Source organism: Triticum urartu, chromosome 2 (assembly GCF_003073215.2).
Source record: "Triticum urartu cultivar G1812 chromosome 2, Tu2.1, whole genome shotgun sequence".
NCBI lineage: Eukaryota > Viridiplantae > Streptophyta > Magnoliopsida > Poales > Poaceae > Triticum > Triticum urartu.
The window spans coordinates 654,281,654-654,292,468 of record NC_053023.1 but is presented as its reverse complement, the minus strand read 5'-3'; positions in this window follow the sequence as shown (position 1 = coordinate 654,292,468).

The window sequence follows — 10,815 nt, the reverse complement described above, 5'->3', positions numbered from 1 at the left end:
GATCCAAATCAACTAAACAATAACCGATCATCACGTGAGATGGAGTAGTTTTCAATGGTGAACATCGTTATGTCGATCATATCTACTATATGATTCACGCTCGACCTTTCGGTCTCCGTGTTCCGAGGCCATATCTGCATATGCTAGGCTCGTCAAGTTTAACCTGAGTATTCTGCGTGTGCAAAACTGGCTTGCACCCGTTGTAGATGGACGTAGAGCTTATCACACCCGATCATCACGTGGTGTCTGGGCACGACGAACTTTGGCAACGGTGCATACTCAGGGAGAACACTTCTTGATAATTTTAGTGAGAGATCATCTTATAATGCTACCGTCAATCAAAGCAAGATAAGATGCATAAAAAGATAAACATCACATGCAATCAATATATGTGACATGATATGGCCATCATCATCTTGCGCCTTTGATCTCCATCTCCAAAGTATTGTCATGATCTCTATCGTCACCAGCATGACACCATGATCTCCATCATCTTGATCTATATCAATGTGTCGTCACACGGTCGTCTCGCCAACTATTGCTCTTGCATCTTATGCAATATAGAGACAACCATAAGGCTTTTGCATCTTATGCAATATAGAGACAACCATAAGGCTTTTGCCAGTTGCCGATAACTTTAACAAAACATCATCATCTCATACAACAACTTATATCTCATCACGTTTTGACCATATCACATCACAACATGCCCTGCAAAAACAAGTTAGACGTCCTCTACTTTGTTGTTGCAAGTTTTACGTGGCTGCTACGGGCTTAAGCAAGAACCAATCTTACCTACGCATCAAAACCACAACGATAGTTTGTCAAGTTGGTGCTGTTTTAACCTTCGCAAGGACCGGGCGTAGCCACACTCGGTTCTACTAAAGTTGGAGAAACTGTCACCCGCTAGCCACCTTTGTGCAAAGCACGTCGGGAGAACCGGTCTCGCGTAAGCGTACGCGTAATGTCGGTCCGGGCCGCTTCATCCAACAATACCGCCGAACCAAAGTATGACATGCTAGTAAGCAGTATGACATATATCGCCCACAACTCACTTGTGTTCTACTCGTGCATATAACATCAACACATAAAACCTAGGCTCGGATGCCACTGTTGGGGAACGTAGTAATTTCAAAAAATTTCCTACGCATACGCAAGATCATGGTGATGCACAGCAACAAGAGGGGAGAGTGTTGTCTACGTACCAACGCAGACCGACTGCGGAAGCGATCACACAACGTAGAGGAAGTAGTCATACATCTTCCCGATCCGACCGATCCAAGCACCGTTACTCCGGCACCTCCGAGTTCTTAGCACACGTACAGCTCGATGACGATCCCCGGGCTCCGATCCAGCAAAGCTTCAGGGAAGAGTTCCGTCAGCACGACGGCGTGGTGACGATCTTGACGTACTACCGACGCAGGGCTTCGCCTAAGAACTACAACGATATGATCGAGGTGGAATATGGTGGCAGGGGGCACCGCACACGGCTAAGGACCGATCTCAAGGATCAACTTGTGTGTCTTGAGGTGCCCCCTGCCTCCATATATAAAGGAGCCAAGGGGGAGAGGTGCGCCGGCCAGGAGGAGGGCGCAGGAGGAGTCCTACTCCTACCGGGAGTAGGTCTGCCCCCCAATCCTATTCCAACTAGGATTCTCAAGGGGGAAAGAGGGAGATGGGTGGCCGGCCACCTCTCCTAGTCCTAATAGGACTAGGGGAGGGGGGAGGCGCGCAGCCCTTATGGGCAGCCCTTTCACCTTTCCACCAAGGCCCACTAAGGCCCATATGATTCCCGGGGGGTTCCGGTAACCTCCCGGTACTCCGGTAAAATCCTGATTTCACCCGGAACACTTCCGATGTCCAAACATAGGCTTCCAATATATCAATCTTTATGTCTCGACCATTTCGAGACTCCTCGTCATGTCCGTGATCACATCCGGGACTCCGAACAACCTTCGGTACATCAAAATGCATAAACTCATAATAACTGTCATCGTAACGTTAAGCGTGCGGACCCTACGGTTTGAGAACAATGTAGACATGACCGAGACACGTCTCCGGTCAATAACCAATAGCGGGACCTGGATGCCCATATTGGCTCCTACATATTCTACGAAGATCTTTATCGGTCAGACCGCATAACAACATACGTTGTTCCCTTTGTCATCGGTATGTTACTTTCCCGAGATTCGATCGTCGGTATTCAATACCTAGTTCAATCTCGTTACCGACAAGTCTCTTTACTCGTTCCATAATACATCATCTCACAACTAACATCTTAGTTACAATGCTTGCAAGGCTTATGTGATGTGTATTACCGAGAGGGCCCAGAGATACCTCTCCGACAATCGGAGTGACAAATCCTAATCTCGAAATACGCCAACCCAACATCTACCTTTGGAGACACCTGTAATGCTCCTTTATAATCACCCAGTTACGTTGTGACGTTTGGTAGCACCCAAAGTGTTCCTCCGGCAAACGGGAGTTGCATAATCTCATAGTTATAGGAACATGTATAAGTCATGAAGAAAGCAAAAGCAACATACTAAACGATCGGGTGCTAAGCTAATGTAATGGGTCATGTCAATCAGATCATTCAACTAATGATGTGACCTCGTTAATCAAATAACAACTCATTGTTCATGGTTAGGAAACATAACCATCTTTGATTAACGAGCTAGTCAAGTAGAGGCATACTAGTGACACTTTGTTTGTCTATGTATTCACACATGTATTATGTTTCCGGTTAATACAATTCTAGCATGAATAATAAACATTTATCATGATTATAAGGAAATAAATAATAACTTTATTATTGCCTCTAGGGCATATTTCCTTCAGTCTCCCACTTGCACTAGAGTCAATAATCTAGATTACACTGTAATGATTCTAACACCCATGGAGCCTTGGTGCTGATCATGTTTTGCTCGTGGAAGAGGCTTAGTCAACGGGTCTGCAACATTCAGATCCGTATGTATCTTGCAAATCTCTATGTCTCCCACCTGGACTAGATCCCGGATGGAATTGAAGCGTCTCTTGATGTGTTTGGTCCTTTTGTGAAATCTGGATTCCTTTGCCAAGGCAATTGCACCAGTATTGTCACAAAAGATTTTCATTGGACCCGATGCACTAGGTATGACACCTAGATCGGATATGAACTCCTTCATCCAGACTCCTTCATTTGGTGCTTCTGAAGCAGCTATGTACTCCGCTTCACATGTAGATCCCGCTACGACGCTTTGTTTAGAACTGCACCAACTGACAGCTCCACCATTTAATGTAAACACGTATCCGGTTTGCGATTTAGAATCGTCCGGATCAATGTCAAAGCTTGCATCAACGTAACCTTTTACGGTGAGCTCTTTGTCACCTCCATATATGAGAAACATATCCCTAGTCCTTTTCAGGTATTTCAGGATGTTCTTGACCGCTGTCCAGTGATCCACTCCTGGATTACTTTGGTACCTCCCTGCTAAACTTATAGCAAGGCACACATCAGGTCTGGTACATAGCATTGCATACATGATAGAGCCTATGGCTGAAGCATAGGGAACATCTTTCATTTTCTCTCTATCTTCTGCAGTGGTCGGGCATTGAGTCTTACTCAACTTCACACCTTGTAACACAGGCAAGAACCCTTTCTTTGCTTGATCCATTTTGAACTTCTTCAAAACTTTGTCAAGGTATGTGCTTTGTGAAAGTCCAATTAAGCGTCTTGATCTATCTCTATAAATCTTAATGCCTAATATGTAAGCAGCTTCACCGAGGTCTTTCATTGAAAAACTCTTATTCAAGTATCCCTTTATGCTATCCAGAAAATCTATATCATTTCCAATTAGTAATATGTCATCCACATATAGTATCAGAAATGCTACAGAGCTCCCACTCACTTTCTTGTAAATACAGGCTTCTCTGAAAGTCTGTATAAAACCAAATGCTTTGATCACACTATCAAAGCGTTTATTCCAACTCCGAGAGGCTTGCACCAGTCCATAAATGGATCGCTGGAGCTTGCACACTTTGTTAGCTCCCTTTGGATCGACAAGACCTTCCGGTTGCATCATATACAACTCTTCTTCCAGAAATCCATTCAGGAATGCAGTTTTGACATCCATCTGCCAAATTTCATAATCATAAAATGTGGCAATCGCTAACATGATTCGGACAGACTTAAGCATCGCTACAGGTGAGAAAGTCTCATCGTAGTCAACCCCTTGAACTTGTCGAAAACCTTTCGCGACAAGTCGAGCTTTGTAGACAGTAACATTACCATCAGCGTCAGTCTTCTTCTTGAAGATCCATTTATTCTCAATTGCTTGCCGATCATTGGGCAAGTCAACCAAAGTCCATACTTTGTTCTCATACATGGATCCCATCTCAGATTTCATGGCTTCAAGCCACTTTGCGGAATCTGGGCTCACCATCGCTTCTTCATAGTTCGTAGGTTCATCATGATCTAGTAGCATGACTTCCAGAACAGGATTACCGTACCACTCTGGTGTGGATCTTACTCTGGTTGATCTACGAGGTTCAGCAATATCTTGATCTGAAGTTTCATGATCATTATCATTAGCTTCCTCACTAACTGGTGTAGGTGTCACTGAAACAGTTTTCTGTGATGTACTACTTTCAAGTAAGGGAGCAGGTACAGTCACCTCGTCAAGTTCTACTTTCCTCCCACTCACTTCTTTCGAGAGAAACTCCTTCTCTAGAAAGGATCCATTCTTAGCAACGAATGTCTTGCCTTCGGATCTTTGATAGAAGGTGTACCCAACAGTCTCTTTTGGGTATCCTATGAAGACACATTTCTCCGATTTGGGTTCGAGCTTATCAGGTTGAAGCTTTTTCACATAAGCGTCGCAGCCCCAAACTTTAAGAAACGACAACTTTGGTTTCTTGCCAAACCACAGTTCATAAGGCATCGTCTCAACGGATTTTGATGGTGCCCTATTTAACGTGAATGCGGCCGTCTCTAAAGCATAACCCCAAAATGATAGCGGTAAATCTGTAAGAGACATCATAGATCGCACCATATCTAGTAAAGTACGATTACGACGTTCGGACACACCATTACGCTGTGGTGTTCCGGGTGGCATGTGTTGCCAAACTATTCCACAATTTTTCAAATGTACACCAAACTCGTAACTCAAATATTCTCCTCCACGATCAGATCGTAGAAATTTTATTTTCTTGTTACGATGATTTTCAACTTCACTCTGAAATTCTTTGAACTTTTCAAATGTTTCAGATTTATGTTTCATTAAGTAGATATACCCATATCTGCTTGAATCATCTGTGAAGGTGAGAAAATAACGATATCCGCCACGAGCCTCAATATTCATCGGACCACATACATCGGTATATATGATTTCCAACAAATCTGTTGCTCTCTCCATAGTACCGGAGAACGATGTTTTAGTCATCTTGCCCATGAGGCACGGTTCGCAAGTACCAAGTGATTCATAATCAAGTGGTTCCAAAAGTCCATCAGTATGGAGTTTCTTCATGCGCTTTACACCGATATGACCTAAACGACAGTGCCACAAATAAGTTGCACTTTCATTATCAACTCTGCATCTTTTGGCTTCAACATTATGAATATGTGTATTACTACTATCGAGATTTAATAAGAATAGACCACTCTTCAAGGGTGCATGACCATAAAAGATATTACTCATATAAATAGAACAACCATTATTCTCTGATTTAAATGAATAACCGTCTCGCATTAAACAAGATCCAGATATAATGTTCATGCTCAACGCTGGCACCAAATAACAATTATTTAGGTCTAATATTAATCCCGAAGGTAGATGTAGAGGTAGCGTGCCGACCGCGATCACATCGACTTTGGAACCGTTTTCCACGCGCATCGTCACCTCGTCCTTTGCCAGTGCCCGCTTATTCCGTAGTCCCTGTTTCGAGTTGCAAATATTAGCAACAGAATCAGTATCAAATACCCAGGTGCTACTGCGAGCTCTAGTAAGGTACACATCAATAACATGTATATCACATATACCTTTGTTCACCTTGCCATCCTTCTTATCCGCCAAATACTTGGGGCAGTTCCGCTTCCAGTGACCAGTCTGCTTGCAGTAGAAGCACTCAGTTTCAGGCTTAGGTCTAGACTTGGGTTTCTTCTCTTGAGCAGCAACTTGCTTGCCGTTCTTTTTGAAGTTCCCCTTCTTCTTCCCTTTGCCCTTTTTCTTGAAACTAGTGGTCTTGTTAACCATCAACACTTGATGCTCCTTCTTGATTTCTACCTCCGCAGCTTTCAGCATTGTGAAGAGCTCGGGAATAGTCTTGTTCATCCCTTGCATATTATAGTTCATCACGAAGCTTTTGTAGCTTGGTGGCAGTGATTGGAGAATTCTGACAATGACGCAATCATCCGGAATATTAACTCCCAATTGAATCAAGTGATTATTATACCCAGACATTTTGAGTATATGCTCACTGACAGAACTGTTCTCCTCCATCTTGCAGCTATAGAACTTATTGGAGACTTCATATCTCTCAATCCGGGCATTTGCTTGAAATATTAACTCCAACTCCTGGAACATCTCTTATGCTCCATGACGTTCAAAACGTCGTTGAAGTCCCGATTCTAAGCCGTAAAGCATGGCACACTGAACTATTGAGTAGTCATCAGCTTTGCTCTGCCAGACGTTCATAACATCTGGTGTTGCTCCAGCAGCAGGCCTGGCACCCAGCGGTGCTTCCAGGACGTAATTCTTCTGAGCAGCAATGAGGATAATCCTCAAGTTACGGACCCAGTCCGTATAATTGCTACCATCATCTTTCAACTTTGCTTTCTCTAGGAACGCATTAAAATTCAACGGAACAACAGCACGAGCCATCTATCTACAATCAACATAAACAAGCAAGATACTATCAGGTGCTAAGTTCATGATAAGTTTAAGTTCAATTAACCAAATTACTTAAGAACTCCCACTTAGATAGACATCCCTCTAATCCTCTAAGTGATTACGTGATCCAAATCAACTAAACCATAACCGATCATCACGTGAGATGGAGTAGTTTTCAATGGTGAACATTGTTATGTTGATCATATCTACTATATGATTCACGCTCGACCTTTTGGTCTCCGTGTTCCGAGGCCATATCTGCATATGCTAGGCTCGTCAAGTTTAACCTGAGTATTCTGCGTGTGCAAAACTGGCTTGCACCCATTGTAGATGGACGTAGAGCTTATCACACCCGATCATCACGTGGTGTTTGGGCACGACGAACTTTGGCAACGGTGCATACTCAAGGAGAAAACTTCTTGATAATTTAGTGAGAGATCATATTATAATGCTACCGTCAATCAAAGTAAGATAAGATGCATAAAAAGATAAACATCACATGCAATCAATATAAGTGATATGATATGGCCATCATCATCTTGTGCTTGTGATCTCCATCTCCGAAGCACCGTCATGATCACCATCGTCACCGGCGCGACACCTTGATCTCCATCGTAGCATCGTTGTCGTCTCGCCAATCTTATGCTTCCACGACTATCACTACCGTTTAGTAATAAAGTAAAGCATTACATCGCGATTGCATTGCATACAATAAAGCGACAACCATATGGCTCCTGCCAGTTGCCGATAACTTGGTTACAAAACATGATCATCTCATACAATAAAAATCATGCCTTGACCATATCACATCACAACATGCCCTGCAAAAACAAGTTAGACGTCCTCTACTTTGTTGTTGCAAGTTTTACGTGGCTGCTATGGGCTTTAAGCAAGAACCAATCTCACCTACGCATCAAAACCACAACGATAGTTTGTCAAATAGACTCCATTTTAACCTTTGCAAGGACCGGGCGTAGCCATACTTGGTTCAACTAAAGTTGGAGAGACAGTCGCCCACAAGCCATCTATGTGCAAAGCACGTCGAGGGAACCGGTCTCGCGTAAGCGTACGCGTAAGGTTGGTCCGGGTCGTCTCGTCCAACAATACCGCCGAACCAAAGTATGACATGCTGGTAGGCAGTATGACTTGTATCGTCCACAACTCACTTGTGTTCTACTCGTGCATATAACATCAACATAAATAACCTAGGCTCGGATGCCACTGTTGGGGAACGTAGTAATTTCAAAAAAATTCCTACGCACACGCAAGATCATGGTGATGCACAGCAACGAGAGGGGAGAGTGTTGTCTACGTACCAACGCAGACCAACTGCGGAAGCGATCACACAACGTAGAGGAAGTAGTCGTACGTCTTCCCGATCCGACCGATCCGAGCACCGTTACTCCGGCACCTCCGAGTTCTTAGCACACGTACAGCTCGATGACGATCCCCGGGCTCCGATCCAGCAAAGCTTCAGGGAGGAGTTCCGTCAGCACGACGGCGTGGTGACAATCTTGATGTATTACCGACGCAGGGCTTCGCCTAAGCACTACAACGATATGATCGAGGTGGAATATGGTGGCAGGGGGCACCGCACACGGCTAAGGAACGATCTCAATGATCAACTTGTGTGTCTCTGGGGTGCCTCTTCCTCAGTATATAAAGGAGCCAAGGGGGAGGGGGGCGCCGGCCTAGGAGGAGGGCGCAGGAGGAGTCCTACTCCTACCGGGAGTAGGACTCCCCCCCCCCCAATCCTATTCCAACTAGGATTCCCAAGGGGGAAAGAGGGAGATGGGTGGCCGGCCACCTCTCCTAGTCCTAATAGGACTAGGGGAGGGGGGGAGGCGCGCAGCCCTTATGGGCAGCCCTTTCACCTTTCCACTAAGGCCCATATGATTCCCGGGGGGTTCCGGTAACCTCCCGGTACTCCGGTAAAATCCCAATTTCACCCGGAACACTTCCGATGTCCAAACATAGGCTTCCAATATATCAATCTTTATGTCTCGACCATTTCGAGACTCCTCGTCATGTCCGTGATCACATCCGGGACTCCGAACAACCTTCGGTACATCAAAATGCATAAACTCATAATAACTGTCATCGTAACGTTAAGCGTGCGGACCCTACGGTTCGAGAACAATGTAGACATGACCGAGACACGTCTCCGGTCAATAACCAATAGTGGGACCTGGATGCCCATATTGGCTCCTACATATTCTACGAAGATCTTTATCGGTCAGACCGCATAACAACATACGTTGTTCCCTTTGTCATCGGTATGTTACTTGCCCGAGATTCGATCGTCGGTATTCAATACCTAGTTCAATCTCGTTACTGGCAAGTCTCTTTACTCGTTCCGTAATAAATCATCTCACAACTAACATATTAGTTGTAATGCTTGCAAGGCTTATGTGATGTGCATTACCGAGAGGGCCCAGAGATACCTCTCCGACAATCGGAGTGACAAAACCTAATCTCGAAATACGCCAAACCAACATGTACCATTGGAGACACCTGTAGTACTCCTTTATAATCACCCAGTTACGTTGTGACGTTTGGTAGTACCCAAAGTGTTCCTCCGGTAAACGGGAGTTGCATAATCTCATAGTTATAGGAACATGTATAAGTCATGAAGAAAGCAATAGCAACATACTAAACGATCGGGTGCTAAGCTAATGGAATGGGTCATATCAATCAGATCATTCAACTAATGATGTGACCTTGTTAATCAAATAACAACTCATTGTTCATGGTTAGGAAACATAACCATCTTTGATTAACGAGCTAGTCAAGTAGAGGCATACTAGTGACACTTTGTTTGTCTATGTATTCACACATGTATTATGTTTCCGGTTAATACAATTCTAGCATGAATAATAAACATTTATCATGATATAAGGAAATAAATAATAACTTTATTATTGCCTCTAGGGCATATTTCCTTCAGCCATACCCTGGGCCGACTGTGGGAAGCCTGGCCGCCTTTGGGATCTCCCTGACCGAGGGGGCCCGCCACCCACAGGTCGTACTGACCGCTCGCCGTGGGTGACGTCACAATCATCGTGGCAACAGTGCCGCACCGGACGGGGATGGCTGCCCCGTACAGTGCATTGTGGCAGTGCGTGCGCCGGGATTCAGGGGTGGCAGGCTTTATTGTAGCCACTCCCCGTCTTGTCGCCGTTATGTGGGTGCAGACTCTGAGGGCAAGATCTCAGCCGCCTACTGAGGGGCCGGCTCCTGGGAGTCGGCCCTTCTATGGCCGGCTTCTCGAAGTCGTCCTTCTCGTGGTCTTGTTTTCCCAAGGATTTCAGGGCTAGGCCGCCTTTGCGCAGCCGGTTTGAGAGGTAGCCGGCTAGGGGAAGGCGGCCCCGTGTCTTGGACGCTTGGAGGCTTTTTCGGCCTATAATTTTTCTGAAGGGCCAGGGGAAGCCGGCTAGGCTACCCGTGGTCATTTACTCCGACAGTATCGTTGCCATTAAGGAGGTGTTTGTTTCCGAGTTTTTCGCCCGTCACCTGTTAACGCCGTAAATGAAAAACAGTCCCGGCATTTGGTAAGTCCACACCGTAAATAGGTCACATCGTAAATAGGTCCAGGCTAGTTATGTATCGATACCGCCCACCCCCACCGGTAAAGACTGCGGTATCGATCCCATGTCCTCCTCCTCGCTAAAGAGCTCCCTCCTCCCGGCGCAATCCTCCTCGTATGCCGCCGCCTCCCCGAGCACCTTCGAGTCCTGCATCGGCGCCTCCACGATCCACTTCGAGCCCCCCTCCGCCGCCGGCATGTGATTGGAGCAGTAGACAATGCTTGTGATTCGGAAGGGCAAGCTGCGCTTGAGATCGGAGGCGGTCGGCAGCGCACAAGATCCGGGCGGCCGGCGGCGCACAAGATCCTACTGGCTGGCGGTGCTTGATTTCGCGGACGGCCAGCAACGCTTGATCCGAG